The following is a 27,781-nucleotide window of genomic DNA, read 5'->3' on the forward strand; positions in this document are numbered from 1 at the left end:
AAAGTGCAGGTACTCTGTGCCAGAGTACCTGCTTGTTTCTGAGAAGTGCCGGTACTCTCCAGTTAAAAGTATTACGTTTTTCTTGAGATATGCTGGTACTCTCCCTCTCAAAATAAAAAGGTGCCGGTACTCAGTACCGGACAGTACCAGCCCATTTAAAGCACTGGGCCTCGCCCATTTTCGGCACTCCCCACACACTTTTTTTCAGTACACTTAAAGCCCTACCTAATTCTGCATCAAGATTAATTCGCATGAAAAATGTCTTGAGAGGTGAGTTCTTTTCTGTGTTGTGACTGTAAGGAGTGCTTAATTTGTAAATAAAAACGTGCTGGTGTTCTAACCTGTCCTCTAAAACTCACGGCTGCTGCAATTGACCGTGCGAACCCAAAAGATTGAGGCAGCCTAATCCTGAGGCCACCTCGGGCTTTTTAATTAATTTACAGCCACTCCCTGCACCTTCAGCTCACTCTTGCAGCTTTCTGCTTTCTCCCATTGTGACGCTTTTTCGTTTTTCTCTTCATCCTCTTTCCCATGTGTCTCTTGCTGGCAGTGAATGCTTGAGGAAGAAAAATAAGTGCCGGCCCTCAAAAACAAGTGCCTGTGCCCCAAACCAGAAAGCACCGGCTCAAATTAAGCACTGTGAGGCAGCAAGAGATGTTTATTTCCACATTATCATTGACTGTGGGAGGGGCCATGAGACATGAAATTTTCCAGGGGCGTAGCATGGTGGGGGGGAGGGGGGGCTGGTGTTTCACCTCGTAATAAATGTATTTTCTGGTGAATACTAGGATACTCGCGCTTTAAATTGGGTATGGTGAGGTTTCTATCGGAAGTCATCTGAGATTTTTGCATGCACACATTGACAAAAACACAGAACATCTCGAAAATGTTGATTATTTTACAAGATATGTTTTCTCTCTTAAAACTCCCACCATTCCACATCCCAGTGCCTCTTAAATCCCCTCTCATGCACTCTCCTTGTTGTATAATGTATTTCAACATTAAATGTCAGCGAGATTTTCGGGAAATCTGAAGGTTACCCCCCACAATCTTACTGGCCAAACTACGGCCTGAGATTTCCTTTCATGTTTGTAGTTTGAATGGGGTTTTTATGTCACCCTGGGACACCCAGATACATGGGAAACATGGCTCGCGGTACAAACTCATTAAATAAATTAATTCCATGCAAATACGTCAGAGTGAAATACATGAAAGTGCTGTAATAAAGTCACTCACAGTAACGAGATAAATGCCAGCAAGGAATAGAAAATCAATGTCATACATATCGAAAACTAGTGAAATATTATTGAATGGAGTGTAGTGGAACTACTGAAAGTTAAGAAATGAAGAAGAGTGAAACAACACATTAAGTAGTGAAGGTAATGAACGCGGCTTTTGTGACAGAAGTAAGGGCGCTTGTGGGCAGGGCAGCGGTCACTCAGTGACAAACCCGTCCAGCCTGTCCGTCCGGCCTCCGCCCAGTGACTGACCCACAGTGTGTGCCTTTCCAGGACAGTGGGTGACGTCATGCGGGCGCTGATCGCCCACTGGTCCGCCCACCTCCCCGCCCACGGCCCGCCCCCTTCCCGCGGCTCCGCCCACCCAGGCGGCGCGCGTGCACTGCTGGCGGGGAGGCTGGGCAGCGCGCGCCGGCCCCTCGCGCCCCGGGCTCGCTCGGCGTGTAATGTATGAATGGGCAGGAGGCAGTAGGAGCCAGCGGCGCGAGCGGCGGTGCAGTGTCCCCGCAGCCCGACACCCGGTCCGCGAGCCAGCGCACATCCGCGGACCCGAGAGCCCCCGCGCAGGCAGGCGAGTGTGCAGGCATCCAGCGTCCGCTGCCGGGGCTGGTGCACGGAGCAGGCGCGGGGCGGCCGGAGCCCTCTGCTAGTGTGTGACAGCTGTCACCGAGGAGGGGTCACTGGGGCAGTCACTGAAGGTGAGGTCACTGAGGCTGTCACCGAGGAGGGGTCACTGGGGCTGTCACTCTTGTCACCGGAGGCGAGGTCACTGGGGCAGTCACTGGAGGTGAGGTCACTGAGGCTGTCACCAAAGAGAGGTCACTGGGGCTGTCACTGTTGTCACCGGAGGCGAGGTCACTGGAGGTGAGGTCACTGAGGCTGTCACCAAAGAGAGGTCACTGGGTCTGTCACTGGAGGAGAGGTCACTGGGGCTGTCACTGCTGTCCCCGTGGAGAGCTCACTGAGGCTGTCACCGAGGACAGGTCACTGGGGGCAGTCACCGAAGTGAGGTCACTGAGGCTGTCACTGTTGTCACCGGAGGAGAGCTCACTGAGGCTGTCACCGAGGAGAGGACACTGGGGCAATCACTGCAAGAGAGCTCACTGTGGCTGTCACCAAAGAGAGGTCACTGGGGTAGCCACTGGAGGAGAGGTCACTGAGGCTGTCACCGAGGAGAGGACGCTGGAGCTGTCACCAAAGAGAGGTCACTGGGGCTGTCACTACAGTGGCCGAAGAGAGGTCACTGGGGCTGTCAGTGGAAGAGCGCTCACTGGGGCTGACACTGCTGTCATCGGAGAGGCACCCAGAGAGTCAGTCACTGACTGCTGTCACTGGAGGAGCATTCTCTCAGTCTATCGCCGTTGTCCCTGGAGGAGCGCGCACTGAGGTTGTCACTGCTTTCATCGGAGAGGCACCAAGAGGGGCAGACACTTCTGTCATCGGAGGAAAACTTCTTGAGGCTGTCGGTGCTGTCACCAGAGGAGAGCTCACTGAGGCTGTCACTGCAGGAGCATTATTTCTGTCACTGGAAGAGCACGTACTGATGGTTTCACTGGTCTAATCGGAGAGGCACCCAGACTGCTGTCTCTGGAGGAGCATTCTTTGGGTCTGTCATTGTCGTCTCTGGAGAAGCGCACACTGAGACCGTCAGTGCTGTCACTGGAGGAGAGCTCACTGAGGCTGTTTCTACGTTCACCGGAGAGGCACCTAGTGAGTCAGTCACTCACTGGCTAGAGGAGAGCTCACTGAGGCTGTTACTACTTTTATCGGAGAGGCACCCAGAGAGTCAGTCACTGACTGCTATCACTAGAGGAGCATTCTCTGAGTCTGTCATCGGTGTCCCTGCAGGAGCGCGCACTGAGGCTGTCAGAGCTGTCATTGAAGAAGAGCTCACTGAGTCTGTTACTAAGTTCACCCGAGAGGCGCCTAGCGAGTCAGTCACTCACTGACTGCTGTCACTGGAGGAGAGCTCACAGAGGCTGTTACTACTTTCACCGTAGAGGCACCCAGAGCGTCAGTCACTGACTGCTGTCACTGGAGGAGCATTCTATGGGTCTGTCATCGTTGTCCCTGGAGGAGCGCGCACTGTGACTGTCAGTGCTGTCACTGGAGGAGGGCTCACTGAGGCTATTACTACGTTCTACGGAGAGGCACCCAGAGAGTCAGTCATTCACTGACTGCTGTCACTGGAGGAGCAATCTCTGACTGTTTCACTGCTATCCCCTCAGGAGCGCTCGCTGAATCTGTCAGCGCGATTATTTGGGGGTGGGGGCTCGGAAACTCTGTCACTGCTGCCCCCGGAGACGCCCACAGTCTGTCACTGCTGTCCTGGAGAGGCCCACAGTCCGTCACTTCTGACTGCGGAGAAGCCCACAGTCTGTCACTGCTGTCCCGGAGAGGCCCACAGCCTGTCACTGCTGTCCCGGAGAGGCCCACAGACTGTCACTGCTGTCCCGGAGAGGCCCACAGACTGTCACTTCTGGCAGCGGAGAAGCCCACAGTCTGTCACTGATATCACTGGACCATCACTAAGGGCCGTACTGGAGGAGTGATCACTCTTCTGTCACTGCTGTCAGTCAGAGCGTTCGACACAGTAAGTATCTGTCACTTTCAGGCGCACTCACTGGTCCAAGTCACTGTCACTGAGGTGCTGTGAGTGTGTCTCTGTGAAAAATCCACTGCCAGCAATCATGCACCTGTCAGGCTGTTGAGTGTAATTATAGTAATTCTGTTTATTGTTACTTTTTCTCACATGCACTACCTGTTCTGCCTGCACCCACTGAAGGGTGTGTGCTGCTTACTGTAAGACTGTCACTTTGAGAGCAACAAAATGTGTGATGGACGGAGTGCTGTAACTTTTCAATCAATTACGCCATTCACAGATCTGAGATAAATCCATGGTTCTTTTGCTCTCCATGCCACACTAGCATGGACCCAGCCATTTGCAAATCAGTCTTGCCCCTGCTTCCCATCAGAACAGTCCAGCCCGAACTGCCAGGCCAGGTCCTGCCTGGACCAGAAACAAGCATCTTGGGACCGGTTTCAGGGTATCACCCTTCATCAGCCAGGCTAGCTTGAATCCAGTGGCACAGTGAGCACAGGACCCACTTCTGGCCATACCCTAATGCAGTGGTTCCCAACCTTTTGACTTCTGTGGACCCCCACTTTACCATTACTGGAGCCTGGGGACCCCCACTGAATCTTTATAGGACTCTGGGGACCCCCTACTGAGTCATTACTGAAAGGTGAGGGCCTAATATGTTGATGTTATTAATTTTCTAAGCAGTCACGGACCCCCTGAGGAGGCTTCGCGGACCCCCAGGGGTCCCCGGACCACAGGTTAGGAACCACTGCCCTAATGGATGGAGTGTTCAAACTTTTCAAACACTCGCCCCCAGTTACAGATCTGGTTTTAATCCATTGTTCTTTTGCTCACCATGCCACACCAGTTTGCACCCAGCCATATACAAATCAGTCTTGACCCTGTTCCCCCTGGGAACAGTCCAGTATAATTGCCAGGCCAGGCCTTCCCTGGTCCGGAAACAATCATCTTGGGACCGGTTTCAGGGCGTCACCCTTCATCAGCCAGGCTAGCTTGAATCCAGTAGCACAGGCAGCACAAGACCCACATCTGGGGAAACCTTTCCCACTTAGGGCGACTTTAGGACACAAAAGGATGATGGACGGAGAGCTGAAACTTTTCACTCACCCCAGTCACAGATCTAGGTTTAACCCATCATTCTTTTGCACACCATGCCACCCCAGTTTAAACCCAACCATATGCAAATAAATCTTGACCCTCTGCCCCATCAGAACAGTCAACCTGAACTGCCAGGCCAGGTCCTCCCTGGACTTGAAACAATCACTCTGAGACCAGTTTCGGGGTATCACCCCTCATCAGCCAGGCTAGCTTTAATCCAGTAGCACAGTGAGCACGGGACCCACGTCTGGGCATACCCTGGCCACTCTGAGAGCCCCATTAGAGTGCAGTTTAAATGTCACTTTCAGAGGCAGTCACTAGGGCAAGTCTGTTAAAGCCCATCATGTCAGGTGCAGTCACTACTGAAATCTGTCCTTGTAGCCTGCCACTAAAGTCTCCACAGCAAGCCTGCCTCCCTCACTTGTGACACGTGTTCTCTGGTTGTCTTGCTGTCACTGTGGTGTGCTGAGCGCGATAAATGTGTCATCACGAGAGCCAGAATGGGCATCTGTCATTGACAAGGGCAGTCCGCAGAGAAACAGAAACTGTTTACTTGCAGTCTGTCTCCTGCAGTCACCGCACTAAGGCTGTCTCTGTCGTGCGTGTCTCTCGTGCTTGCAAGTCACTACTGGGAGTTTGTCACTCTGTCTTTTAGACAAACTCACTACGGTAGAAACGTCTCTGCCCCTCTCAGGCGCACTCATTGCAGTATTCGCTCTGTGCCGTCATTCTGTCATGTGCACTCACTTAGAGATCACCTATCTGCGAGGTGCACTGTCTACAGGAAGCGTAGCTGTCACATTCAAGCGTAGATAACTTTAGCGCGTCCGTGCGCTACGAAGTTTCCCTCGCCTCAGTGGGTGTGTCTACGGCCCCTTTCAGGTGTGGTTCAGACAGTGGGCGTGTCTCTTACGCCCCTGCCAGGTGCACGCACTGCAGTGAAGCTGTCTCTCCTGTCAGTTTATCAGGCTAACTCACTACGGTTTACCTGTCTCTGATGTAACTGTACTAAGTGCACTCACTGCAGTCAGCCTGTCCCTGTGGTCAGTTTATCAGACGCATTCACAACAGTTAACCTGTCTCTTCTGTCACTGTAGCAGGTGAGCACTCTCTGCAGCGAACCATCCATCTCTCTTTACTCTCTTTCACAAGAATACCTCAGTCACTGTCACTCTTGGGTTTATTTATTGCAGTATGTCTGCCCTTGCAGTCAGTCTCACGTGCCAAGTCACCATATCTAAGTGCACTGACTGTACGTGCTCTGGGGTCCTTGTCCGCTCTTAGGCGCTAGGCGTGTCTCTGTCACTTCCTTATTTACTCAGTGTTTTGCAGTGGCCCCAGCCTGTCACCGCCCCTTGGCACGTGTGGCCCGGAGGTGCGCCGTGGCATGCGGCGAGGCATAGTACTGTAATTAGCGCCGGTGCTGGCATCTCGCGGGTCCACCGGGCCTGGTGCCTCTGGGGGGGCACTAATTCTTCCAGGTTCCCCAGTAAGACCTGTTACCGAGAGAACGCCCCTCTAAATAGGGCATATTTCAGTTTTTTCGTGAAAGGTTAATATTTCAGCTGCATTTAGTCCAGGCGCCCAGAAGCCCCGTGTCCTGCTGACCGACCGCCTCTGGGGTTGTTTCTACTTTCTTTGTCGATAGTTGGGGACTGCTGGGCCAGAGGTGGCTGATGGGGTGTGTCTGGAGTGTGATGCCTAGATGCTCGGCCCCATTACCCATTAAGTTTTGTGCGTCGTGTGCAGAGTTTGAATTTTATCCAGGATTGCAGCCAGGACACATTATATACATATTTTGCTGCGGAAAAATGGACCCATCAATTTTGCACCATTTATGCTTTTTGCGTGGCTGGAAACGGATCACAGCAGATTTTCTCCATAAAAATGCATTACGTGGGCAAAAGCGAAATAGATTGTGGACCATTGCAGACATTAGACATCACATCTGTCATCTATTAATCGCATTATAAATGTACGATCACTTCTTTAACAAAGAAAAATCCTGATCTCAGATCACCTTTCTGAACGAAAAAATAGAGCAAATGATTTTGCATTTTTTTGTTGCTGCGCGTGTTACGGTGACTGGCACAAGTTGCTTTTTATCCTTCTTTTCACGGGTGAAAAGTAGAGAAAAGTTCGCTTGCCCCGCTTCTTATTAAGTGAACACTGCAAAAACTGACTCCTGTTCCAGTGTTCGCGTTGGTGCAAAAATAATTCGGAGTCCTAGTTACAATGCACGTGAATGCAATCAAAAACAAAGTCATGTGTGGGGGTCTTGAATTTATCTCAGACACTCACCCAAAGCCACCGAGATTCTTTTGAACTCATCGTGCCACTGCTGAAGGGGACAGAGCAATCCTTGCACCCTCCCCCCCACCCCCCAGGAGCAACACTGCTGGGCCTGGCCCCCTCTGACAGGAGTATAATCAGCCCCGGACCGGGTTTGGCCTCGGTGGGCCCCCCCAAGAGAGGTGGTTGTAAGTATTGTGTAGTGCTTAATTTGTGCTTGTTGTTTACGGTGCGGAGCGCCGGCACTTATTTTGGAGGGTCGGCGCTTCATTTTCTGCCTCAAGCATTTATTGCGACCAAAAGACACATTTGGGAAAGACGGAGGAAGAGAAAAACGAAAAAAAAGCGTCACACAGGGAGAAAGTAGAAAGCTGCAGGGGTGAGCTGAAGGGGCAGAGAGTGGCTGTAAATGGATTAAAGAGGTCCGAGATGGCTTCAGGATTACGCTGCCTCAGTATTCCGTGTTTACACATTTAATTGCAGCAGTCGCTTGGTTAAGAGGAGGGCTCTGGGCACCGGCACGTTTTTATTTACAAATTAAGCACTGGTATTGTGGTACAGCGAGCTATGGGCTCTCTGTCTCGCAATATTGCCGCATACAGGGCATGTCACTCAGAAAAACAAAATATGTGGCACGTGTTGATCGTTAATCACGCTCTGTAAGGGGACTGGCAAGTGAAATGAGGTATGAAATGACACGATCAAGGCAGGTTTGCACGTTTGGGCATCCTCCGGAAAAAAACATGGAAGAGCTAAGAAGCATTGGCAAATACAATAGATCTGGCTTTCTTAGGGAAAGTCTTTGTTGATAAATGCAAATAGTAAAATAATACTGTTGCTTAAAAAGCCAGACATTAGCAATTAAAGTGTCTCTGTGTCAACAAAGTAAATACACCGAAGGACATACACTGGGTCTCAATTACAACCTGCACTTCCTGCTGCATTTGCAGACTAACAAAAGGGCAACTTGATGCCCCATCACCAGAACCTACTGGGGACACAAATGAACAACATGACAATCCACTTCATGCCAAGTCCTTGATAGACAGCCAAGCCAATATAGTCATGAAAAATCACATTAGCCAATAGTTTAAGGGGGTGACCCAAAGTCCACTCTCTGCTGTACGTTGTTTTGCTGTACTTTTTGCAAAGATTAGCAACATAAGGTGTCCGGACAACTAAAGCTGTCAGTAGCCAGACCTAAAAAGCAATGGCACGGAATGCAGCCAGATTAATTAACTGCGTCCAGATAGGTTGAAGCCTTTCCACACATCGCTACTTATTTACACGATTAAGCATGCACATATAAACAGTCTGTTTGGTAAGTGTTGGGGCCCTGTGAGCTCTTTCAACTGTTGCAAACATTCAGATGACGTGGCCGCAGGTATCCGACCAGCTTCCCTTTTCCGACTGCGGTTCAGCGATTGTTTTTGTTTTGCATCAATTTGTATTAGTTTTTGGGGAAGTCTCTTTCTGGAGCCTTCCAAGAGTCTGGTCTTGTCTCAGTTATTTCTGTGATCCGTGCAACTGGGTCGCTGGACAGCAGAAGGAGGGTCCGTTCCTGAGTGTATTCGTCCGGGAGTTGTTCCTGTGTTATCTGGTTTAATGGGATAACGTTTCTAAGACCTTTGTTTTAAATATAAAACAGTGCAAAGGATTAAGGTAATAGTCAGGAATGCGCTATTTAGATGTGGCAGTAGGAACTGCTTGATTTTGACATCTGTCAAACAGAGTTTTAAGGATGGGGTACAGCAGGGTGGTGTGATGGGTTGGCTGGATGGGTTTTAAGTGTATTTTAAATTGTAAAAATGCTTTTATTGTTCAGAATGTTTTATGGACTATTGTCCCAATGCGCTTGTTTTCTACCTACCCTTGTTTACTGTGATCTGCGGGGTGAAATAGACTGGTCCATGGGTCCCTGGCAGGTTTCCAAGCTGGCCGCAGACTATTTACATGAGTTCCCTTTAGATGTGTTAGGCCTCAGTCTTAAAGCTGTTTGTGTATAACTGAGGCGCGTATGTCCTTTTAGCTCGATTCACTAAATCGTAATCACTTCTTCATTTCAGTTTTTTAAGAGAAGTATTCACACAGGTTTCTGTCTGAGTAAATATCCTGTGGGTGGGAGCTGGACATTCCAGGGTGCAAATGTCTTGGATGGTAGGGACCACCCACAAAAGTAGTTTCCCTGTGAATAAACAAAGAAAGGAAAGAGCCAGTGGATGCAGATTTTTAAAAAGTTGTAAATCTGCCCCACGTGAGGTTGGAACTCTGCTGCTACATAGTTACAAGTGTATGTAGAACGAGGCCCACTGTATGTTATTTATCTGATGTGGATATCCTGGAATTCTGGTCGGGTCTGTTCCTACTGGATCTATGTTGGATGCCGCTCATGTTTATCCCTCTGTTCAGTGGGACCAGGATATGTTCTAGGGCTCTTTACTAAATGAAATGTATGAGGTTTCCATTTGTGGCCTGAGCCCTAACTTCTGTATAGGACCCCTTTAGGCAAAAGTCGGTCTTCTTCATTCTAAGGTATATTTGGTTAGTCAGTCTTCTTCATTTTAAGGTATATTTGGTAAGTCGGCCTTATTTATTTTAAGGTATATTTGATAAGCTGGTCTTCCTCATTTTAAGGTATATTTGGTAAGTTGGTCTTCATTTTAAGGTATATTTGGTAAGTCGGTCTTCTTCATTTGAAGGTACATTTGGTAATTTGGTCTTCATGTTAAGGTATATTTGGTAAGGCAGTCTTCTTCACATTAAGGTATATTTGGTAAGTCGGCCTTCTTCATTTTAAGGTGTATTTGTTAACCTTGTCTTCCTCATTTTAAGGTATATTTGGTAAGCTGGTCTTCATTTTAAGGTATATTTGGTAAATTGGTCTTCTTCATTTTAAGGTATGTATGGTAAGTTGGTCTTCTTCATTTTAAGGTATATTTGGTTCTGGCAATCAGCGACATCCAACCTTCTGTTAAGCTTGTGTCTGACACAAATGTGTATGTGTGGGTGTCATGTGGGTAGGTTGGAATTGCTAGGTGGTGTTGCTTGATGCCTGAGGGTTGTTAGTTTGGGGGGGTCATGGATTTTGCGTTGATCGCATCATCTGCCTGTGGTAATTTGGGGATCCTTGTTTTCGAAGAATGACCTGATCCTGCTCAGAGCAGACACTAACCCTCCTATTCCCTCATGCATACCTGCCCGTAGGATCTTCTCACCCAATGGACCACGCATTGTCGAAGGGTTGCAGAAGACCAGCGCTTCAGAATGATCCTCAGTCGAGATGCTGAAGGGATCCTCTCATATTTTTTAATCCATCCTGGTCTCAGTATTAGGTCCAAAGCTAGGCTTTCGATCATGTAGCGTGTTGTATGATTGCACAAATTATCTGCACATGCATTGCTGTCTCAGTTTCCAGGATCTTATTCCAGAGTGTAGGTTTGAGATTGGACTTTAGGCGCGTCTAAAGTGTCCAGAGCAGGTTTCTTCAGTAGGTCGGTGATTGTTGTCTGTTTCAGCTTGTAGAGGGTTCTACTGTGGATGAACGTGGGTTAAGTTAGCACATTTCTAGAATTTGTTTATTGTTTATTTGTTTACCTGTCTAAGCACAGGTGACCATGCCAAGTTACTGAGCAAAATCATCATACATAGCTTTCCAAGACAGGTCTAGGTTTGGCCTGTAAGTCCCCTATGTCTACCCTCATCTGAAGCAAGGTTTTGGTCTGGGGGTCAGCTGGTTAGTTCCTGACAAACCTCCCTGGTGATGTGACTTTTTGAATCACTGATTTCAAACATGCAGGGCCTTGTTGGCAACACAACTGTGTATAAGACAGAGCATTATCTCATCCTCTACCCCAAGGGATCTTGCTTGACTCCTAGATGTCTTCTCATGCACATCCTCACTGAAGAATTTCGAACTGTTTCAGTTAGTTTTCCCAGTTTTTGGCAATTGTTGCCATTATCAGCCAGAGTGTTCACCACAGGACCCACATACAGAGGGGAGACTTGAGGGAGCCCGGTGGGTCACTCGCCTTGATCTAGGCAGATGGGAGGACATATTGTGTTCTGCCATCTTCAACCCTTCTATGATGTCTGGTCTAGATGAATGGCACATCCTTTAACTTTGTGCTCAATTTGTAAACAGAATATTAAAGGGCCCAAAGTTTTTCTTAGGGGTGCAAACCGGAGCTGTAATATCAAGCCTGCCTAGTCTTAGATCCATTTTTTGCCTCTTTCTTCCAGCAACCTACACTTGGTATCTCCTTTTCTCGCTCTTGCAGGTCCGTTCTCATGCTTACTTTCTCGCTTTGTCACTGTTTTCCTATTTTCAACTTCTTTCTTTATTTTCTAACTCTAACTCTTTTGCTCTGGGTCACACTCTGATGTTGAAAAATAAGTCCAGGTCTAAGTGCTGGAACTCTCCACCTATATGCACCAGCACAAATTAAGCAGTGGGTTAAAGACATGCTGGGGTTAAAAATGTAGTCAACTGACCAGTGATACTTGTCCTAAGTCTGGCTTTGAGTGTGAAGATGATGCCTTGATTTGTAGCCTTAAACTGGACTTTCATCATGTATATTATGCAAGATGGGAAACAAATCGCTCCTAGGCCTCAAACGGTAGGGAAGCCCAAAACCGATAATCTTCTGTCATCCCTGGTTTGTCTCCACAAGAGTTTATCTTTGAAAGGGGAGGACTCGTGAAGTGGTGTAGTACAGTGCTTGGAGGATGTACATATCAACTTTTATAGGTCTAGCCTAGTGCCATGAAGTCTAAGTAACGGATAGCCACTGCAGAGCGGCTCTGTGACTGGCTATTTGTGCAATCTACGGCCAGTTTTAAGGTCTAGCCTAGTGCCATGAAGTCTAAGTAACGGATAGCCGCTGCAGAGCGCCTCTGTGACTGGCTATTTGTGCAATCTACAGCCAGTTTTGTTTTCTGTTTTTAATAGTATTATATATTGTATTTCTCAGGTAACAAAGGCTTACAGTGAAAAGTTATCAAGATTGTCAGCTCAACATGATTGACATTATTCCTCCCTGCACAGGAATGCATTCCCACTGTGGTTTATAATGATATGAAATAAAATAAAAACATATTTCTTAGGATATATATCTAGTGTTCAGATCTCACCCAGGGAAGTAATAAAATAAACCTACAGGCACAGGAACAAGGCAAAAGAACAAGGTACCGCATGTATGATTTTATGGATAAATGTTGATCGTTTCTCCAACAAATTACCAATGAGCTATGGGTGGGCAGGGCCCTTCCCCTCAAAGAATAGCTATCACCTGTTGATCCTGCGAATAGTTTTCTTGTGCTGTCGAGTTATTTCGTTACCTTTTCTAAAGTGTGGTCCAGTGCTTCATTTGGAAATAAAAGCCCTCCTCTTAAACACGCGGCTGCTGCAATTAAATGTGCGAGCTAGGAATACTGAGTCAGCACAATCCTGAAGCCATCTCGGGCCTCTTTAATCCATTTACAGCCACTCCCTGCCCCTTCAACTCACTCTTGCAGCTTTCTGCTTTCTCCCATTGTGACGCTTTTTCGTTTTTCTCTTCCTCCGTCTTTCCCATACTGTCTTTTGCGCGCAGTAAATGCTTGAGGCAGAAAAATAAGTGCTGGCCCCCCAAAATAAGTCCTGCGTACCGGAAACAAGCACAAATTAAGCACTGGTGTGGTCCAGTTTTGTAGGTCAGTTTCCTCTGCTTCTTCGCTCTGTCAGAGCCTAGAAGAGGTGTCCATTCCTTCGCAGGGGCTATTCCCATGCGTCTCTGACATGTCACAGCCCTAGGACATTTCCTTGCACCATGAGTATAAAAATAGTACATCAGCCTTACTCCACTTCCTCGAAATATCTTCTTTGGCTACCACTAGTGACATCTCTAACCGCCTCCGGGGTTGCTTTCCATGTCTAGGTGTTTTTGTAAATCACCGTGTTTACCCCAGAGGCGTATCAGGTGCCTGTGACCCTGTCCTCCTTCAGTTTTAGTCAGTGATGGGTGCCAATGTGGCTGGAAGGGTGGGCGTTACCTTGGCATGTGAACAGCAGCACAGATGGGATGTGGGCATCTCCAACCTTTACCAGCACCATTTAAGTATACTTTTAAGAGTTTGGAGGCCCAGTGACACCCTTGTAGAAGTCTACCCCCCCCCCATTTATTGACATCTCTGTATTATGGAATCATAGCAGCAGCTTGAAACATTGGCCTGCTGCTGTAAGTAACCCAAGAGTGGTTTGGGTGGCATCGGTGTACGATTGGAGTTTAAGGGTGAAAGGTGCAGGTCGTTGGAGTGTCGGCTGAGTTGAAAGTACAGGGGGAGGTGCATCGGGTTACTTTCCTCGTCAGTTTGTGGGAAGTTGTTTTCGTCTTAGAGTTTCTGAGCTGAGGACCTCTGATGGCTTGCTGAGTTTGGAGCTCAGGACTGATGGCTAGCTGAGTTTGGAGCTCGGGATCTCTAATGGCTAGCTGAGTTTGGAGCTCAGGACTGATGGCTAGCTGAGTTTGGAGCTCAGGACCTCTGACGGCTAGCTGAGTTTGGAGCTTAGGACCTCTGATGGCTAGCTCAGTTTGGAGCTAGGACCTCTGACGGCTAGCCAAGTTTGGAGCTCAGGACCTCTGACGGCTAGCTGAGTTTGGAGTTCGGGTCCTCTGATGGCTAGCTGAGTTTGGAGCCCGGGACCTCTGATGGTTAGCTGAGTTTGGAGCTCAGGACCTCTGATGGCTAGCTGAGTTTGGAGCTCGGGACCTCTGATGGCTAGCTGAGTTTGGAGCTCAGGACCTCTGACGGCTAGCTGAGTTTGGAGCTCAGGACCTCCGACGGCTAGCTGAGTTTGGAGCTCAGGACCTCTGACGGCTAGCTGAGTTTGGAGCTCAGGACCTCTGATGGCTTGCTGAGTTTGGAGCTCAGGACTTCTGATGGCTTCCTGAGTTTGGAGCTCAGGACCTCTGAAGGCTAGCTGAGTTTGATGCTCAGGACCTCTGATGGCTAGCTGAGTTTGGAGCTCAGGACTGCTGGCTAGCTGAGTTTGGAGCTCAGGACCTCTGACGGCTAGCTGAGTTTGGAGCTCAGGACTGCTGGCTAGCTGAGTTTGGAGCTCAGGACCGCTGTCGGCTAGCTGAGTTTGGAGCTCAGGACCTCTGACGGCTAGCTGAGTTTGGAGCTCAGCACCTCCGATGGCTAGCTGAGTTTGGAGCTCAGGACCTCTGATGGCTTCCTGAGTTTGGAGCTCAGGACCTCTGATGGCTAGCTGAGTTTGATGCTCAGGACCTCTGATGGCTAGCTGAGTTTGGAGCTCAGGACTGCTGGCTAGCTGAGTTTGGAGCTCAGGACCTCTGACGGCTAGCTGAGTTTGGAGCTCAGGACCTCTGATGGCTTGCTGAGTTTGAAGCTCAGGACCGCTGATAGCTTGCTGAGTTTGAAGCTCAGGACCGCTGATAGCTAGCTGAGTTTGGAGCACAGGACCTCTGACGGCTTGCTGAGTTTGGAGCTAGGACCTCTGACGGCTAGCTGAGTTTGGAGCTCAGGTCCTCTGATGGCTAGCTGAGTTTGGAGCTCAGGACCTCTGACGGCTAGCTGAGTTTGGAGCTCTGGACCTCTGATGGCTAGCTGAGTTTGGAGCTCAGGACTGCTGGCTAGCTGAGTTTGATGCTCAGGACCTCTGATGGCTAGCTGAGTTTGGAGCTCAGGACTGCTGGCTAGCTGAGTTTGGAGCCCAGGACCTCTGTCAGCTAGCTGAGTTTGGAGCTCAGGACCTCTGATGGCTAGCTGAGTTTGATGCTCATGACCTCTGATGGCTAGCTGAGTTTGGAGCTCAGGACTGCTGGCTAGCTGAGTTTGGAGCTCAGGACTGCTGGCTAGCTGAGTTTGGACCTCAGGACCTCTGATGGCTTGCTGAGTTTGGAGCTCAGGACCTCTGATGGCTAGCTGAGTTTGAAGCTCAGGACCGCTGATAGCTTGCTGAGTTTGGAGCTCAGGGCCTCTGATGGCTAGCTGAGTTTGATGCTCAGGACCTCTGATGGCTAGCTGAGTTTGGAGCTCAGGACCTCTGATGGCTAGCTGAGTTTGAAGCTCAGGACCGCTGATAGCTTGCTGAGTTTGGAGCTCAGGGCCTCTGATGGCTAGCTGAGTTTGATGCTCAGGACCTCTGATGGCTAGCTGAGTTTGGAGCTCAGGACTGCTGGCTAGCTGAGTTTGGAGCTCAGGACTGCTGGCTAGCTGAGTTTGGAGCTCAGGACCTCTGATGGCTTGCTGAGTTTGGAGCTCAGGACCTCTGATGGCTAGCTGAGTTTGAAGCTCAGGACTGCTGATAGCTTGCTGAGTTTGGAGCTCAGGACCTCTGATGGCTAGCTGAGTTTGGAGCTCAGGACCTCTGATGGCTAGCTGAGTTTGGAGCTCAGGATCTCTGATGGCTAGCTGAGTTTGAAGCTCAGGACCGCTGATAGCTTGCTGAGTTTGGAGCTCAGGACCTCTGACGGCTAGCTGAGTTTGGAGCTCGGGACCTCTGATGGCTAGCTGAGTTTGGAGCTCAGGACTGATGGCTAGCTGAGTTTGGAGCTCAGGACTGCTGGCTAGCTGAGTTTGGAGCTCAGGACCTCTGACGGCTAGCTGAGTTTTGAGCTCAGGACCTCTGATGGCTAGCTGAGTTTGAAGCTCAGGACCGTTGATAGCTTGCTGAGTTTTGAGCTCAGGACCTCTGACGGCTAGCTGAGTTTGGAGCTCAGGACCTCTGATGGCTAGCTGAGTTTGGAGCTCAGGACTGATGGCTAGCTGAGTTTGGAGCTCAGGACCTCTGACGGCTAGCTGAGACCTCTGACGGCTAGCTGAGTTTGGAGCTCAGGACCGCTGTCGGCTAGCTGAGTTTGGAGCTCAGGACCTCTAACAGCTAGCTGAGTTTGGAGCTCAGGACCTCTGATGGCTAGCTGAGTTTGGAGCTCAGGACCTCTGACAGCTAACTGAGTTTGGAGCTCAGGACCTCTGACGGCTAGCTGAGTTTGGAGCTCGGGACCTCTGACGGCTAGCTGAGTTTGGAGCTCGGGACCTCTGACGGCTAGCTGAGTTTGGAGCTCAGGACCTCTGACGGCTAGCTGAGTTTGGAGCTCAGGGCTGATGGCTAGCTGAGTTTGGAGCTCGGGACCTCTGATGGCTAGCTGAGTTTGGAGCTCAGGACTGATGGCTAGCTGAGTTTGGAGCTCAGGACCTCTGACAGCTAGGTGAGTTTGGAGCTCAGGACTGCTGGCTAGCTGAGTTTGGAGCTCAGGACCGCTGTCGGCTAGCTAAGTTTGGAGCTCAGGACCTCTGACGGCTAGCTGAGTTTGGAGCTCAGGACTGATGGCTAGCTGAGTTTGGAGCTCGGGACCTTTGATGGCTAGCTGAGTTTGGAGCTCAGGACTGATGGCTAGCTGAGTTTGGAGCTCAGGACCTCTGACGGCTAGCTGAGTTTGGAGCGCAGGACCTCCGATGGCTAGCTGAGTTTGGAGCTCAGGACCTCTGACGGCTAGCTGAGTTTGGAGCTCAGGACCTCTGATGGCTTGCGGAGTTTGGAGCTCAGGACTTCTGATGGCTTCCTGAGTTTGGAGCTCAGGACCTCTGAAGGCTAGCTGAGTTTGGAGCTCAGGACTGCTGGCTAGCTGAGTTTGGAGCTCAGGACCTCTGACAGCTAGGTGAGTTTGGAGCTCAGGACTGCTGGCTAGCTGAGTTTGGAGCTCAGGACCGCTGTCGGCTAGCTGAGTTTGGAGCTCAGGACTGATGGCTAGCTGAGTTTGGAGCTCGGGACCTCTGATGGCTAGCTGAGTTTGGAGCTCAGGACTGATGGCTAGCTGAGTTTGGAGCTCAGGACCTCTGACGGCTAGCTGAGTTTGGAGCTCAGGACCTCCGATGGCTAGCTGAGTTTGGAGCGCAGGACCTCTGACGGCTAGCTGAGTTTGGAGCTCAGCACCTCCGATGGCTAGCTGAGTTTGGAGCTCAGGACCTCTGATGGCTTCCTGAGTTTGGAGCTCAGGACCTCTGATGGCTAGCTGAGTTTGATGCTCAGGACTGCTGATAGCTTGCTGAGTTTGGAGCTCAGGGCCTCTGACGGCTAGCTGAGTTTGGAGCTCGGGACCTCTGATGGCTAGCTGAGTTTGGAGCTCAGGACTGATGGCTAGCTGAGTTTGGAGCTCAGGACTGCTGGCTAGCTGAGTTTGGAGCTTAGGACCTCTGATGGCTAGCTGAGTTTGGAGCTCAGGACCTCTGATGGCTAGCTGAGTTTGGAGCTCAGTGCTGATGGCTAGCTGAGTTTGGAGCTCAGGACCTCTGACGGCTAGCTGAGACCTCTGACGGCTAGCTGAGTTTGGAGCTCAGGACCGCTGTCGGCCAGCTGAGTTTGGAGCTCAGGACCTCTAACAGCTAGCTGAGTTTGGAGCTCAGGACCTCTGATGGCTAGCTGAGTTTGGAGCTCAGGACCTCTGACGTCTAACTGAGTTTGGAGCTCGGGACCTCTGACGGCTAGCTGAGTTTGGAGCTGAGGACCTCTGACGGCTAGCTGAGTTTGGAGCTGAGGACCTCTGACGGCTAGCTGAGTTTGGAGCTCAGGACCTCTGACGGCTAGCTTTGTTTGGAGCTCAGGACTGATGGCTAGCTGTGTTTGGAGCTCAGGACCTCTGATGGATAGCTGAGTTTGGAGCGCAGGACTGATGGCTAGCTGAGTTTGGAGCTCAGGACCTCTGACGGCTAGCTGAGTTTGGAGCTCAGGACCTCTGATGGATAGTTGGTATGATATCAGGGAAAGGTCCCAATAGATTTGTGGTTGAACGTGAAACGAGCCTTGATAGGTGTTAAAAGAGCGAGAATTGGGTTGTCTGAATACACACGTTTGTGAAATCCACGCAAGCACAGCTTGTCTACGTCTGGGGCTTGCTGATTCGTTTTCTTGTAAATGCTGAGCTTGGTGTCACACTTTAGCAAGAAAGTCCAAAGGGCACTCTTTCCTGGGCAGGGCCTGGAAGTTGGGCCATGTTGAAGGCTTGTTTGTTCATGGAGGGCAGGTCCTTATTTCAGAGTCCAGCATACTCCTACCATGAATGCTGAGAGTTGACTAGTGTGTTGCCAGGTTGTCCCAAGTTGCTTTTATTGTGCCAGGTGTATGTATGTGATGTGACACTGTCACAATCTATCACTGCCATTCTCGACAAATTTTGCAGACAGTTGTGTGGCTTAGAGGAGGCTGTTTGCAGAATACTGTTGGAAGTCCACATTAAGTCGAGCCCAACTATGTGGTACATCTTTCCTTGCTAAGAATGTGTGATCCTTCTGATTGGTTGGTGACTACATCCAAACTCATTATGTGTATTCTAACTTGTGTCCTGCAGTTCTCCATGAGCACTCACTACAGACGGTCCTTCTGCTGTCACTGTGACATGTGCTCGCGACAAGAAGCCTGTCTCTCCTTTAAAACCTACTGCATTATGGGCCTGGTGTGTGAGTAGGTGTAATTTACTCCTATAGTAGTTTGGGCTTGTTCATGATTTTTTGGAGTAAGCCGGGTGTACTTTTGACCTTCTTCCGGTTTACTCCTGAAATGAGGAGTAATCTATGAGTACCTTACTAGAAAAACTTTGTGAATTGGGCCCAAAGTCTCTTTCCCCTTTTCCTCGCCCAGGCTCCCCTGCAGGATCCAGTTACTGCCTTTCATTGTTATTGCGAATTTAATCTGTTGTTTTATAAATTAATGCACATCCCTGTTTGGTCTCATCTCAGTGATGTCGTGTATGGCAAAACGTTTGTGTGCAGGAATGTGCAGAGTGTTTGCATTTCATAGTTTGTGCCAGTGGTTGCGGTGCTGGGAATCATCTCTCATTTTTACTCACATTCAGACTTACCAGTGTTTTTTTTGTGCAGTTTTTACCATTTAGGTGGAAAAACTCGTGCATGTTCTGCCTTGTCTGAGCAGGTGGAAAGTGTATTTGGGACTTCAGGCGGGGGATGGCAGGGTGAAATGGGCATCCAGAAGGTCAAGGCACCTTTGTACCTGCTCATGGAGAACAATGTATGCTGTGCTTAATTTGTAAATAAAAACGTGCGGGTGCCCAAAGCTCTTTTGAAACACGCAGCTGCAGCACTTAAGTGTGCGAGAACAGAATACTGAGGCAGCATAATCTTGAAGCTATCTCGACCTCTTTAATCCATTTACAGCCACTCCCTGCCTCTTCAGCTCACTCTTGCAACTTTCTGCTGTCTCCCTTTGTGACGCTTTTTCGTTTCTTACGTCCTCCACCTCCCCGAATGTGTCTTTTGCTCACAGTAAATGCCTGATGTAGAAAACTAAGTGCCAGCCCTAAAAAATAAGTGCTGTTTCCCCGCACCGGAAACTCCCGGCTCAAATTAAGCACTGTTTGAATGCACCCCTCCTCGGACTGTTGCAGTGCTTTATTTGTAAACTAATAAGTGCTGGTGCCCAGAGCGCTGCTCAGACAGCCGCTGCTAGCGCTATAAAATGTCAGCTTGTCAAATCCTAAGGGTGAGCATTCCTGAACACACCGCAGGCCTCTTTAATTCGCTTCCAGGAACTCGCTGCCCCCTCATCTCTCTATTGCTGGTTTCTGCTTTCTCCCTTGGCGACTTATTTTCTGTACTTGTCTTCCTCAGTCTTTCCTCCGAGTTTGTTTTTCCATTAGTTGGTCTTGGGGAACGTCTGATGAGAAGAAAAAAGTGCCGGTCACCAAAAATAAGTGCCAGTGCCTCTGACCGGCAACCACCTGCTCAAATTAGGCACTGGTAAGCTGGTAGTTCTCCCAAGTCTTTTGTCTCTAGGCCCAGAATTATCACATATGGTGTTTTTGGACCAACAATACCTGGCTCTGACAGTGATAGTTGTTAGCACTCTGGGTGAAATAACATAACTCGTAATTAGGGCCCATATTTGAGGTGGCAACATCTGCAGTCTCTTGCCCCAGTCAGCTTTACGCAGGATGCGTCATCACGTTCTACCTGCCTCTTCTACGTCCTTCTGTGGCTCTTGTACACTTCTTTGAAAAGCTCTGTTGCAGCTCGTTTGACTGAGCACAAATGGCTCCTCCAGGACCAGCTGTGGGTCCGGCAACCAAGGCTGTGACATTTCTCATCAAGTGAAATTGCCATGAATATTCCTTAAAAAAGGTACATCTTCTTCAAGGCACATTTCATGCCCTTGGAGGGCTGTTTACTGTACTTGTTTCTGTGCTGGCTGTTTCTGTTTTTCCGGTTTATTTAAGTTTTGATTTATGCATTTTTTAAATAATCAAATTTTATTGAATTTCCTACAAACGAGGAAACAATACTGAGAAACAAAAGTACGTCACCTATTTGTGGCCAGTTAGCCAGGGCGAGAATGTGAAAGAAAACCACTGGAAAGAGGGGGCTCGGGTCGTTCCCCCACCCACGAAGGTACCAGTATATTGTAGAAAGCCCTCCAGCTTCCCCAGATCTACTCATGCTTGTGTGGGCATCTCCGCACTTGGTACCCCGGTTCCTCCAGTTTGGCACACCAGTCCAATACTCCCCTCCATGCTGTCTGGAACAGGGCCTGGGTGGATTTCCAGTTTTTAGGAAGGTCTGCTTTGCCATGGTTGATTTATGCATTTTTATATAGCACTGACATTATCCAAAGGTGTCAGAGCGCTTTACAATAGACAAAGATCATAACAAAGGGCCTGAAATAATAAAGTAGTCAATACAAAAGGCCAGAATTACAAGTGTGCCCTTTACAGCTTTACATCTGGTGGCCTTTCACTATTTCATCAGCCTTCTGTCCATTTTACAGAATGTTTCCCTTTGAAGCGCTATGGCTGAGTGCTTCTGGTTGTTTTCTTTTTCACACATTACCTTTTTCTCTAACTTTTCCAGCCCAGGGTTTCTGAGATTGTATGCCAGTTTCACTCTCCTCTGCTTGCTGTTTGGTAGGTTATTTTAGTAGCACTTTCACAGCGCTCACACACCAGTGGTTTCATAGCACTAGGATGCCAGTTGTGACAGGCACAGGGTAGATTTGGGAACAAGCTAGCTGATGGACTACCAGACAGTGGCGGCTGGTTTGTATTTATGGCGGGAAGGCGGGGGCAGGGGGATTACAATAATAATATATATAAAAAAAAAAAGAAAAGACACTTACCTGACAGGTTTCCCTCTCCTCACGGTGCCCTCCTCTCGTCATGGCACCAACGCGGCGTAGGGACCTGGAAATAGCGCTACCAAATCCTGGTGCTAGTTTCATGCTGGTAACCAGCATGAAACCAGCTACAGGACTGGTGGGAGCGGCCTCTCTCAGCGCTCACCAGAGCGCTGGAGGCCTGTGCTTTTTCTAACCCAGCTGTCTTAAGACAGTTGGGTTAGAGAAGTTTGAAGTGTGCATGTCTGGCTGGCTGTCGCAAGACAGTCGACCAAAGGGACATGCACACTTGCTGTCACTCAGCAGCAGGGCAGAAGTGGCCCCGCCCGTCCTGACACTCGGTTCAAGACAGGGTGCTGAAAAATAAAATGGTAATAAAGAATTTATTACCATTTTATTTTTCATCTCTGGGGCATTTTTGGTGCATTGTTTAGCGGGACAACGCTCCTCCGCTCTCGTGGAGGCCCCCCCCGCTACCAGACCTGTGAAAATAGCCATTTACCTAGAGACTGTCTGAAAATATTTAAGTAAAGGGGGTGGTGGGACAGTATTGAACCCGGGGAACTCCACAGTCCAAAGGTAGATCTGCAGCAGTGAAGAAAGGAAGGTACACAGATTGAGTTGTGCCAGTCAGAAAGGAACAAAACCATGCCAATGATGAAAAGGCGCAGTCCATCTGAATGGCGTAGCTAGAAGCCCACGACAGTTCTCAGACACCGCCGCCATGAGGTGCCACTCTGAGGTCTCCCAGTGCGGTGAGCACCATAGACTCAGGCCCTCATTAGCCAGAATACCGCCATTGCTGGCGGTATGTCTGGCTCCCTATAGAGCCGGCGGCAATGCTGATGTGCAGCGGGTGCAGTAGCACCCATCATGCATTTGAACTGCGCGATGGGGCTATGCCTGGGGGCCCCTGCACTGCCCATGCTAAGTGCATGGGCAGTGCAGGGGCCCCAAGGGGCACCCGGAGTCCCCTTACTGCCAGCGGTGTCTACCGCCTTGGACAGGCTGGCGGTAAGGGGAGTAGAAATCCCCAAGGCAGCACTGCTTGCAGCGCTGCCCTGGCGGATTACGACCGCCATGGCAGTATACCGACGGTCCCGGCGGTGTTACCGCGCCAGTACCGCCACGGTCAAAATGTGGTGTCCAGTACCGCCAGCCTGTTGGCGGTACGAACGCCACTATAGGCCTGGAGGACACCGACCGCCAGGGTTATAATGAGGGCCTCAGTACTGTGGGCGGGCTGGAAGCCGACATGTTTAGGATGTACAGCTATATATGCTTGTGGCAGTGGTGTAACGTGAGCCCCCACAGTGCCAGGGGGCGGGAGCGAGCTCCAGGGAGCCCCATCAGCAAAAGTGGTAGGTGGTGGGCCGGGGAGAGGACCCCCTCCTTCTACTTTGCCGGGGAGGGGGCTCACACCTTGTTACACCACTGACTTGTAGGGTTGTTGAGGAATTAGGCCTTCTAACAGTTTAGCAGCTAGAGTTAAAGGGATGTGGGCATATAGCATTTAATACCTGCTGGATCAGCCTTTTTCTAAAAATATGGAAGTGGAGAGACCATCCATAAGTTGATCTGGGTCCCTGCCCTGATGTACAGACACATTAAGCAAGTCTAAGGTGAGCATCTGCACATGTTTCATAACTGATCCCTGCAGCGATCAGAAGCGGCGCCTGACTTCAAATTATTTAAAGCTTTTGTGCAAAAATGATCCACATGACCATGTACTGTTTCTAACCCTTTACTCCCCCTATTTATTCGTTTCATGGGCTGTTTCTGTCAGCCTTTTAGATTTTTCCCGCTGTCTACTTGACATTTTCTTTTCATTTGACAAGGTACCCATTTCACTGACAGCTTCTGTTTCTTTCTATTTTTGTTACATTTACTGAATCTGTCTTCTTCTCTGAGCAAGTCCTCTTGCCCTCGCCTGAAGATGTCTGATTTCTAACAGTTTTACTAAATATTTCTGTCTACTTCACTGACTGCTCCTATATGCTCGTCTGCCCGGGTGTCCTTTATTCTGATTTTTCTATGTCCATAACTTGCCCCCTCCATTTCATGACTTATTATTTCTTTGTATCTGTTTGCAATTCTGTGGCTTCCATAGACATCTTGTGTCCATTTTATTATTTACCTAACTTTGTCTGTACTTTTCAGTATATATTTTGTTACCTAGTTGTGTCTGTTTCAGCATCTGTCTAGTGTTAGGTTTGGTTTGACAGTGCAGCTAATCTCAGACCACATGTGATCAGCAGAAAAAGAGCTTTCAGAAGTGCCACTGAGAGAGGGGCTTTGGCACCACTCACACACTGATTTCCTTGAGTACAGCATTTGATTGGGCAGAAATTGTGTGATTCCAATTAAAACGAGTGCTTGCTTTGCTCTTTTTATCTTGTGGGAAAGCTTATGGTCAATACAGCAGGCCTGAGTTACTTATGGGGAGCTGTCAAACATCAAAGCTACAAAGCATGATCTATTTATTTAATATATAAATATAGTAGGCCTGCCATATTTTTTGTGGTAAGCACATCTTTTTAAAAATACAACAGGCTTTTAAGGAGAGATTGTGCTTTCAGTTTGTTACAGTGGGTGAAAAGATAGTTTGTTAAATGAAATTTCACACATTTTCATAGCAATCAAGGATTTTGTTATTGGGTACCTATAATTTCCTTTGTACTCTTTTTTTTTTTTTTTTTTTTTTTTTAGACCATATTGCACTGGGCCATTAACCTGCTGCTCGTGTCATCTACATTGCTCTGCATCACACACAACTGCTGTGCCTAAAGCAGGCAGCCATGTTGGAATAGAATTGTCAAGCATGTATCACTGTGTAACCCTCTCAAGGGGGGCAACACTTCTAAGTGTGGCAGCCATGTTGTCTACCATTGCAAGACCCATTGTTTTTTATATATATATATATATATATATATATATATATATATATATATATATATATATATAAATTTGCAACCATGCACCTGTAGTGTTTAGGTGGCAATATGTTTTCTTTTTTCTACTTTTGTTCTTTTCATTTATTTGACATATGTTTGTTGAATTTGTGTTTGTTTTTTATTAGGAATGGATAAGTGCCTGAATACAAGATTGAATCAGTGGGTGGATGAAATTATGCATGACTGCAAGGATGAGTGACAGAGTACATATGAGGACATATTGTGCGCCTAAACTCAGCAACGACTAAAGAGCACTTTTAGTTATAAGACAGGCATATTGACATTGCAGTGCTTGTAGAATTCGTTTGGTGTGCCATTCTCTGTCGCCTTCACTTTTGCTTTGTGTTTCTCTGCACTCTGTCTTTCTCTCTGTCATTTGCTTTATGTCTCTCTCTAATTGTTTCTGTCTGTTTCACAGTCATAGCTACCAGTAATGTATCAGTAACAAGATACAATGGTGCAAACTGTTTGTGATGTCAAACTTTTTTCTGATAATCTCTGTTTTTATTTTGTAGATTGTGATCATGTAAATGTTGCAAACTAAACACACCGTTCTGCTCTCTAGCCCAGTGGTTCCCAACCTGTGGTTCCGGGGGCAGCTGGTGGTCCGCAAAGCCTCCTCAGGGGGTCCGTGACTGCTTAGAAAATTAACGAATATTAACAGATTAAGAAAGTGTATATAAATAAAGGGGCTACAATGTACAATTTTAAAATTTTAAACATACCGTAAATGTCAAAGAATTTGAAATTGGAGGCTAAAAATTAAATTATTATCCTCTGATTGGTTCGTGGGAGCAGCGCAGGAGCATCAAACAGAATATAGTATGGACGATGTGCGGCTTCAATTACAAAAGCTCAAAACTTCCTATAAAAATTAATTTGTGTATGTGTTCGATGGACTTGCTTCTGTATTTTTTGTGTATTGTTTTGCGGTTCAAATCATCAACAGTGGTTAGGACGGAGTCCTTGGCTTCCAGTAATCACTCAGTGGGGGTCCCTGGATTTCAATATGGATTCAGTGGGGGTCCCTGGGTCCCAGTGATGATAAAGTGGGGGGCCAGGGAAGTCAGAAGGTTGGGAACCACTGCTCCAGCCTATCATAACCAAGCAATAGCTTCATCACTTTATTGGTGTTATCAGTACAATTGATTCCTCTTGTAATCCTCAGTAAGGGGTAATTCCTGTCTTGTTCGTTTGTCCTCTGCAGGGTGTTCCATGGTTTATTTTTATTATTGAATTTCATTAATCTTTTTTTGCTTACAAAGCAGTTTGCAAGGCTTAGAAATCTATGCAGCATTATTAGCCGAATGGGATCAAAGCCCCTCAGTAGTGAAGCCAAAGGAGAAACATTAAAGTACAAAAACATATAGGTCATGAAATATGTTAGGCAATAAAAATGCAATAACTGCTAATAACGTTTAATAAAAAAACTCTGCATAGCTGAGAGGAGTGTAGGAGTCTGCCTAAGGAGGCACGGTTTCTAAACAGCAGGCTTGCACCGTACATAATTAATTGACGAATGACTAGCATTATGTCTGAACGTAACATAACATAAGACTATGGGCCAGATGTATCAAAGGGCTTTAGCCATTCTGTGTCAATGGGAAAATGCTTTGGTACATATGGTCCTATAACCTAAGAGGGCGGCTGAGAATGACGTAGGTTAAGCCAGGTACTCGACTTACGACCCTGTGATTGCAGGGCTTTCATGAAGATGGTGTAGCTGGAAGAACACTGCTCCTTGTGTTTATGTTCAGATTACAGGGTGTACCTCATTTAAAATCCATCTCCCTTTCTGCAACCACAGTGTGCTGCTTTAACCAATGCTGTCATCTCAGATCAAACATTGTGTACCTGCACTTGGAGACCGGGCCATCGAGTAAATGAAAGCCTCTCTGGAGAGCGTCTGCTCTGCCAAAAGGGGTCACTAGGGTCGGCTGGATTGCGTTTTGACTCACCGAGCTTCAGAAGAGGAGATATTTTTTGATGTAACTCGGAGCCTTCGTTTCCTAATAAATCACAAAACTCACGTGTTGAACTTTATATGAGGTGGTTATGAAGCATCCCTCAGCGTTAATCTGATCAGGAAGGGTATCTCTGGGGTACACTAGTCAGGGGGCGAGAGAGAGCGTGTGTCTGCTAGGCAGGTAGGTGCATAGACAGACGGCATAGCTATTTATCTGTCTTTCTGTTTGTCAATACATCTCTGTCAGACATGGAGAAAGATCCATCCATTCATTCATCCATCCATCCACATATGATGATTGCCTATGTATCTATGCGGTCTGCCAGTCTGCCTACTCCGTCCTGTCTGTCCATCCACGTGGTTCGGTGCTGCACACGTGACTACCGAAGCTCCTAATGCATTTTGTTGTTGCTTCCATCCACACCGTGGCTGCCCCCGGCGCATGCGCAGGATTCGGTGTCTCTTGACGGACGCCCTCTCGGATGAATAAACCATGAGCATTTGGAAAACACTTTCCATTAACGACTGAGGCAGAGTTTCAGCGACGATGCCTCTCAACACATCCAGAAATTGGTTTTAGATGGTTGTGGTCACAAATTATGATTTCTAAATAACAGATAGCTTTTAGCTTTTCCACCTTTACTGAAAGTTCCGGCGAAACTTCAAGCAGACCAATGAAGACAGTTCTCATAGCTCCACATGGGCCACACCAGAGGGTGGTTCAACCCAGACTTGCCAACTCACACGGTGCCACCGTGTGTTTCACGATATCGGCTCCCTGCGCACGTCACTGATATCACACCGTGGCAGGAAAGACGAGCTGGGCACCACTACACGGTGGTTTGCCAGCTCGTTAGTGGAGACTCTGGGCAGTTGATGTCCATTAAGTCCCCACCCCTCCTAGGCCACACATTCTTCTCACACTGTGAAATTGTAAGTTGGCAGGTCTGCGGTTCCCAGACTGTCCACTCCGAGGAACCAGGCAGGAGAGTTCCTTGCAGCACAGGTTTTCCATCCCAGGATGTCAAACAAACACCTTCACCCCAAAATTTAGTGTCTGAGCCTGACCAACTGGCCCCTAAACTTTACCCCATGCAAGTCTGAAGTTCCTACAGGACGATGTGAGTGGAACAAACATGGCTAAACACACCCACATCCCCACTTAAGAGGCTGTCAGGACTCCAAGTGGGTGAGAGTCTCTGGGGATAATGTGCGGAAGAGATGACTTTACTTTCTTCCCTTGGCTGGATAAAGTTTAACCTGAAGTACACATGAAGGAGAAAACCACAGTTTGCCAGAAATGATTGCTTTTTGTTAAGGGTCATCCAGTTTCTGGTATTGGATCACAGCCCTTCAAAATGTATTGGCCTGTCTTCTGAAATAAATGTCCGTCGGACCGTCAACATCTCTTCTGGAAGGGTTTTGTGATGACTATTGAGCATAGTTGTGTGTTTCAGTGATAAGGGTGGACAAAATCTTCCGTTCTGCTGGCAGAATTGGTAGAATTTT

At 48.3% G+C, this 27,781-nt stretch overlaps 1 protein-coding gene across 1 annotated transcript in view; it reads left to right on the top strand.

Moving 5' to 3' along the window:
* Positions 1-1,604: 1,604 nt before the first annotated feature.
* The window catches only part of MGLL (monoglyceride lipase), a 362,041-nt gene continuing 335,864 nt past the window's right edge, over positions 1,605-27,781 (top strand). The window contains exon 1 of the mRNA XM_069206256.1: positions 1,605-3,831. The gene's annotated coding sequence lies outside the window, so the exon portion shown is untranslated. The remainder of the gene's footprint in view (positions 3,832-27,781) is intronic.

Source organism: Pleurodeles waltl, chromosome 9, assembly GCF_031143425.1.
Source record: "Pleurodeles waltl isolate 20211129_DDA chromosome 9, aPleWal1.hap1.20221129, whole genome shotgun sequence".
Classification (NCBI taxonomy): Eukaryota; Metazoa; Chordata; class Amphibia; order Caudata; family Salamandridae; genus Pleurodeles; species Pleurodeles waltl.